The 7,395-nt window shown below is 44.9% G+C and overlaps 1 long non-coding RNA gene across 1 annotated transcript; it reads right to left on the bottom strand.

The window, feature by feature from the left end:
- Window positions 1-5,487: 5,487 nt before the first annotated feature.
- Window positions 5,488-6,844, bottom strand: LOC124706812. The gene is made up of 3 exons (XR_007004599.1): window positions 6,730-6,844; window positions 6,392-6,486; window positions 5,488-5,767 (listed from the first exon to the last, which is right to left on the bottom strand). It is a non-coding gene; the product is annotated as an uncharacterized LOC124706812 (long non-coding RNA).
- Between the last annotated feature and the right edge of the window lie 551 nt (window positions 6,845-7,395).

Below are 7,395 nucleotides of genomic sequence, written 5' to 3'. Positions count from 1 at the left end.
CCTATAGATTTGTCTGTTCTTTTTCTTTTACGCATCATCATGCATCATGCATCATATCATACACAAGATTTTATCAAATAAAAATTATTTTAAATAAAATCTATTTTATTTTACCCTCTCATATGGTTTTTATAATAAACCTCCCCTCTCTTGTCATTTAACAAACCCTAACACAAAATTATTTTGCAGTTGCTATAAATCCTTGTCTCTTATTTTATCTCTTTCTCCATCTCTGTATTCAAATTAAAATCTCTATTTGAATGGTTTCCAAATCAGTTTACAAAATAGTTTTCTGAATAAATAAAAAAACAAAAGAAGAAAGATTTTCAAAACCTAACCCACTAATCCAGGCCTCTCTCCCCCCTTGCCTTTTTTCCCTTCTTCCCCTGGCAGCCAAGCCCATCTTCCCGGTGGCCTTTCTCCTCCAGCCCGAGCAACCCACCGTTTTCTCGTACCGTTTCGGCAGCTCACCCCATTCTCCTTTTCCTCTCGACGCTTGTCGTCTTCCTCCCTCACGATAGAAGCGTGGCCGTGGTCCTCACCTCCAACCACCGCACCACCACCTCCCCCTCCCCGTTTATTCCGCATCCGAGGCCGTGCTCTAGAAACCCTAGCGCCTCCTCTTCTCCCTCTCGCGCAGCCGCCATCTACCCCTCCTTCGTTTTCTCTTTTCTGTGAGCCCTCAAGAGGAACGACCACCAGCACTCAACACTGTTGCTCACGAACCTCGACCGTGATGTCGCCACAAACGCTCCCTCGCCGAGCTGAGACCACCGAAAGATGCGCCACGTCGTCCTCTCCATCCTCCTACAAGGAATCGACCTGGGAGGCCTTCAATCGTCGCCGAATTCGCCGATTCCCTTCTCTGGCCGCCTTGTTCCGGCGACAAATTCCGGCCACTCCGGCCATCCTCCGGCGACCTTGACCACACCACCATGCTCTTGGTAAGGTGGTGCGTCCCCTGAACCTCTTACCCGTCCGGTTATTCCTCTATTTTGTTCTGCCATCGTTGACCTTCACCATACTGCCGCAGGAGCTCAACGCCGGCGATGCTCCCGTGACCCGCTAGACTCCTCTCCGTCACCATATGCTTCCCCACGTTCCTCCGCAACCCCGACGCCATCTCGCCCCTCCCGGTTCGCCCCAGAACGTCGTCCCCGTGCTCGTCTGCAAGCCCCGCCATGGTTGTTTCTTCCCAGAGCTTCCGCCTCGGCCTGGTTCAAAAGGCTGCACACCTCCTTCCAAACAACGTCAGATGCATCAGCCCAGATGGTTCGTTCCTATCTCCAGTTCGTGGAGATTTTGAGTTCAATTCCCACTTCATGAAATTTAAGCCCAACTTTTTGTTCCATCTATTTCGGCCAGATCTTCCGGAGATGGCCTGGCCCGAGATCCGCCCGTTCAGTCCGTCACCAGCCGCGCGGGCAAAACCTATACACCGACCAGGTCGGTGGCTACCGGCCACCGCACACCCCCTGGTCGGGTATGAAAGAAGTCCACATACCCCCCTCAGGTTTCAGGGTTGGAACGGAGAACCCCCCCATGTATGAAGTGGCTCACTTAACCCCCCATGTATTACATACCAGTTAATTAGCCCCCTCCAGGCGGTTTTGGCTGATCTGGAAGCGGTATTGGTCACCCGTGCTGGTTGAGTCGCACCACATGCTCTGCTTTCACCGTGACCCGCGACAAGTCGCCGCCGCCGCGACAAGCCGCCGCCGCCGCGAGCTGCCGCCGCCCGCGAGAGGAGAAGCCGTCGCCGCCGCCCGCGAGAGGAGCAGCCGACGTCGCCGCCCGTGCATACACCGCCCGCGAGAGGAGCAGCCGCCGCCGCCCTTGCATAGATCGTCTGTTTTGGCGCGTCTCGGTGGCGGCGAGGGCGGCGGCCGCGGAGGCGCAGGCGACGGAGATGAAGCAGCGGAGGTCGTTGGGCGAGAGGGCAGCGGCCGCGGAGGCGCGTGCGTGGAGGCGGCCGCCGAAGACCTTTGATTTGGGAGCGGCGCCCCTGCCCCCTGCCACTACCACTTGCTGATTTCAGATGATTTGGGCTGAAGAAGAAACATATTTTTTTGAGAATTGGAGGATGTCGTGTTGGGTACAGAAAATAGAAGAATCAGAGGTTGAAGAGTAGATCCAAACTTGAATTGTCTGTAATGCAGTGAATCAATTTGGTGTGTTGTATGGTGCTCTAATGTCTGTAATGTACTCATGAATAGAGATCATTTTTTCTGTCCCTGTGTAAGACTCAATGTAATGTACCTTGTACACTGATTCATGAATAGAGGTTATTTTTTGTCCCTGTGTAATCTGGTGCTTCAAGATTTTGAATAACTGATTTCAGATTTTAATTCGTGCAATCATGTGCAATTATGTGCAATTATTCACTACGAGTATCCTGTAAACATGAATAAGATGGTTCACTACGAGTATGTAGAATAATTCGTGCAATCATGTGCAATTATTCAACGATGGTGTACTTGAATAAGATGGTTGCACTACAATTCTTGAATAATCCTGTGCAATTCTTGAATAATTCTGTGCAATATTCTGCTACCAAGAGTGATGATCTTGACAAGATGGTTCACAGAGAAATGTTGACTGTCATATATAAACTACCCAGAATGCTAAAATTTTACTACATTTAACACAAAGTGATCAAAAGTGACTACATTTCACTTCACTGTCATACATAAACTACCAAGAGTACTCAAACTTGACTATTCTTGTCCATCTCCACCTTCTCCACCTTCATTTGTCCTTTCATTGCCCCCGAAGTACCATCTCAGTCTCCCATGCTTTGGTACTGATTCTGTCACTACCTCACACATTGGAATTGTTTGTCTTCTTGGAATTTGCAGACTAGCAGAAGATTGACTAGCGCCATCATATGATTTTGGAATCTGCTTCTTCTTTGGTGGAACAAAAGGCCTTGGCTGGGCATGTTGCTCGGCATGTCTTGGAGCTTGTTGTTGGGTATGTCTCGGAGCTTGTTGCTGGGCATGTCTTGGAGCTTGTTGTTGGGTATGTCTCGGAGCTTCCTTCTTGCTAGTACTTTCCTTCTCAACATAGAGTACATGCCTCTCTTGCTGCTGGCCAGAAGAGCTAGCCTGCTGTAACAAACATTGTAGGAGTAAAATAATTATTACACATATATTGTTGCATTGTAAGAAGTCAAAATAAATACCACAAGAATTCCTAACCTGTGTTGCTGCTTCTTCTCTTTTTTTCCTACTTCTCTTGGCTGCTTTCTTCTTCTCAGCATATTCAGTCACAACATCTGGATTACCAATGCACTTTCTTTTGTTATGGTTTTCAGAGCCACACATCGAGCATCTTTGAATGCAACCTTTTCTTGACAATTTATTTCCTTTCGGCTTCTCCTGCTCTTCCCTTCTTCTCTCGGTCTTAGGCCTTCCTGGCATTTTCATTTTAACGGGTGGAAAAGGCCTAGGATTTGTTGCGACTGGCCAGCTCTCCTTCCCCTCTACTGGTTCCAATACATGGCTGTATACCTGGTCATACACATCTATCCTGTAACAAGGAGCAATGAAATCATCCAAGTCCTTGTGTACGGTGTAGATAGCACTTATAGCATGGCAACAAGGCAAACCAGATAGATCCCAATATCTGCAGCTGCATGTTTGTTTCTCCAAGTTAACAGTGAACCTTCTCCAAGTTCCTTCCATTACTTCAAATCCTTCAGTGCCATTGTACAAAACTTGGCAGATGTTTGATCTCTTCACATTCAACTTCAGTTTTCATCATATCCGTTGCACCTTCTAGTGTCTTTTGTGCTAGCTTGGCCCTGTTGTAGTTGAACTGAACCTTGTCACATGATTTAGCACAAGCCCAAAACAATTTCTGGAATAGCTTGTCTCTGTGCAGTTTTCTCCAATTTGCATAAATATGCCTTGCACAATTTCTGTGCTCTGCCTCTGGAATTATCTCACTAACTGCCTTGATAAGGCCCTTCTGCTGATCTGAAATGATGACCCATCCATCACCTTGGTTATTTATTTGTATGTCTTTTTGAAGGAGCGACAAAAACCAGTACCAGCTGTCATGATTTTCTCCCTCGACTGTAGCCCAGGCAATTGGATACATTTGGTTATTTGGATCTCTGCCAATTGCACAAAGGAGCTGCCCACTAACTGCACCTTTGAGGAAACATACATCAAGGCCAACAATCCTCCTACAACCAGCTAGAAACCCTCTTTTGCAACCATCAAGGCAGACATACATTCTTTCGAACACGGGCCTGTCGGTCACATCTGGGTTTAGAGTAACCGCCACTGTGCTTCCAGGGTTGCTTCTAACCAGTTCAAGATGGTAGTCAAACACCCTAGAAAATTCTCCATTTGTTGTATCAACAATCCTCTCCATCACTAGCTTCTTTGCTCTTTTGCATTTGGATTCACTGACCTCAGCTAACATGTCTTCTAGCACAGCCTCCTGCATTTTCTCTATTCTCCAACTAGGGTTATCTCTGATCTCCCTGAAATATTTCTCTGCAATTACTGTACTCGTAACCAGTCTGTTGTCCCTTCTTGGTAAGCAAGTATGTACATTGTTGTACACCACCACAGTAAACCATGACGACCTACTAGGAACAAGTGAGCCATAAATTCTCCATTTGCAAGATGGCCAACTGCATATTGCTGACACTCTTGTTCTCTCGTCCTTTGGAAATAATATGTGATGGGAATGCTTTAATCCATAGTTGACTACTGCTTGTTTGAATTCTCTGCTATCATGGAAACACTGCCCAAGCTCAAACTCCTTCACATCCGCATTCTCATCATACACTCTATGTTTTGTCTTCCTTGTCCTCACATTTCCTTCTCCATCACTATCTTCGTCATATGATAGTTCATCTTCACTGTCAAAGCACTCACTGCCATCATCTTGCTCTAGCTTAACATTTTCTGGAACAATGAATTCTTCAGGCACCTTTGTTGTTTTCGCCTCGTCATCTCCCAGCATTTTTATTTTCACTCTATTCTTCAACTCCAGTGCTTGTTGTCGGTAACAAATTGCCTCATCATCATCTGCACTGCTGTCTTCACTATCTACTTCATGGACACCATCATAGTCACTGTCTGAGCTCTCTCCACAATTTTCCTCAATTGGTGCCCTCACAACTAGCAGTTTCAGCGGTCTTTTTTGCTCTACATTCTCTTCTTCAATGAACATTTCTGAATTTGGTACAGTATGTTGCTCAAGTTGATGCTCTAGTTGATGTTGCCCATGATCAACTTGATTCTCTACTTGATGTTGTACTTGATCAACTTGATGCTCTACTTGATGTTGTACTTGATGTTGTACTTGATCAACTTGATGCTCTTCTTGATGTTGCCCATGATCAACTGGATGCTGCCCTTGTCCAACTTCTAGGTGGTCAACTCCATTTTCTTCTTCAGAACTGTCAAATGTGGCATTGTCTGGCATCCGTGCATAGATGTCAACGTAACCATCAACAACTCTAGTCACATGCCTAGCCATTGAGTTCACCATCGTATTGTCATCAAGACTACACAAGAAATTGCATTTTTTCTTCCTTTCAATTAGTCTCCAAGACAACCGTGTCGCCTGCAAATCTTTATCAGAAATACTCACATGATCAGAGAAGTGTCTCTTCAGTTCTGACAGTGACAGGTTGGAAATTGGCACTATTGAACAACTACTCCTTCCACCTATGTGTTTCCACTCATTCCCAACATATTCCAACTTCCCACGATAATGAAATCGAACGCATAGACTCTCCATTCTACAAAAAGAGTAGAAAAGGCAAATTTTAATAATATGCATAACACTCGAGAACTGCATAAGCACAACAGAGTAGGTACACCAACTGACATTACAAATAGTACCAGTATGTCATTGCAGTAACAGGAAGTAGTACAAGAAGCTACAAACTGAATGCACTGAATAATTGTAGAGCATAAACAGTATGCCATGGCGATAATGGGAAGCGATACCGGTACCGGGAAGTAAACCATGCTCGGGTAAATCTTACATGCCTTGACATCAATCATTTTCGATGAAACAAATGTACCGAGCATTGTTCAACACCAGCTTATAAAGCTGTCTTGTCTAATCTACTACACCAGCTTATAGATTTGTTGGTTAACTATGAAGCAACATCAGTGAGGGAATTGACTAATTAAGAAATCTTTGACAATAACTCTGTACCAGCATGCTTGACTGAGTGAAATAACATATAGCAACTACTTGACATGTTCTGGTCCTCTAGTCTGAATGTACTTGATTTCAGTATGCATACTGGATTTCCCAATCGTTCTTTACAAATAGAGCATTACATCCATACTTTGTACTGCATATTATGTAGTGATATTTAGTCCAATAATCGAGTTAACTGAAACAGAAGTACCTGCACTTTGGTGGTCTCACTATGCATTTAAATCTCAGAGCCCAATCCTCATGGTATCCCGTCCACGGCGTTCAACCATCCTGCTCCTTGCCCAACTGTCAAAAAATGAGACCTTTTCAATTCAACCTCATAATGAAATTTCACCTCATAATTAACAGAAAAAGAAACAGAGATAATAACCCTAGAAACTACCCCTAATCCAACCAACGATTTGAATCGTAAATCAAACCATCTTTGAGCCGGTCCTCTTTGAATACTTCTAATCCAACCTCCAGTACGTACTCCTTCACAGAAAGAGGGAAAGGCCCGTTTTTTTTGGGGGGAAAGGATGGACGAACCTCGACTGGTTAGAGGGCCGCCCTCGAGTCAGCAGACGGCGACGCCGATCATCGGAGCGAACGGTGGGGAGAGGAGCACAGCGGCGCCGCGCGGCCAGGAAAGAGAAGCAGAGGAAAACTCAAGGAACGAGAAGCAGAGGAAAACTCGAGAGAAGAAGGGGTGCGACTCAACCGGACCTACTCGGTGCGACTCAACCAGATGCCAGCGTGGACCAATACTGGTTTCCAAAACAGCTTAACCATTCAGAAACCACTATGAGGGGGTAATTTAACCGGTTTAGGAAACGTGAGGGGGTTAAGTGAGCCACTTCATACATGGGGGGGTTCTCCGTTCCAACCCTGAAACCTGAGGGGGGTATGTGGACTTCTTTCGGTCGGGTATGGGCCAGGCCCATTAGCGTCTATTTAGGCTGTAGCAGTTCGTTTTTCCTTTTTCTTTTTTCTTTTCTAGTTTCTTTTTCTGTTTTCTTTTTCGTTTTTCTATTTTCGGTTTTGTTTATATTTTTCAGATTCGAAAATTTCAATTCTTAAAAATTGTTCAAATTGAAAAATGTTCAAATTCAAAAATGTTCAAAATTGAAAACCGTTCAAATCCGAAAACCGTTCAAATTCGAAAACCGTTCAAATTTGAAATTTGTTCAAATTTGAAAATTGTTCTAATATGAA

Source organism: Lolium rigidum, chromosome 4 (genome assembly GCF_022539505.1).
Source record: "Lolium rigidum isolate FL_2022 chromosome 4, APGP_CSIRO_Lrig_0.1, whole genome shotgun sequence".
Lineage (NCBI taxonomy): Eukaryota > Viridiplantae > Streptophyta > Magnoliopsida > Poales > Poaceae > Lolium > Lolium rigidum.
Note: the sequence above shows the minus strand (reverse complement) of the source record. Positions and strands in the feature narration are given on the sequence as shown.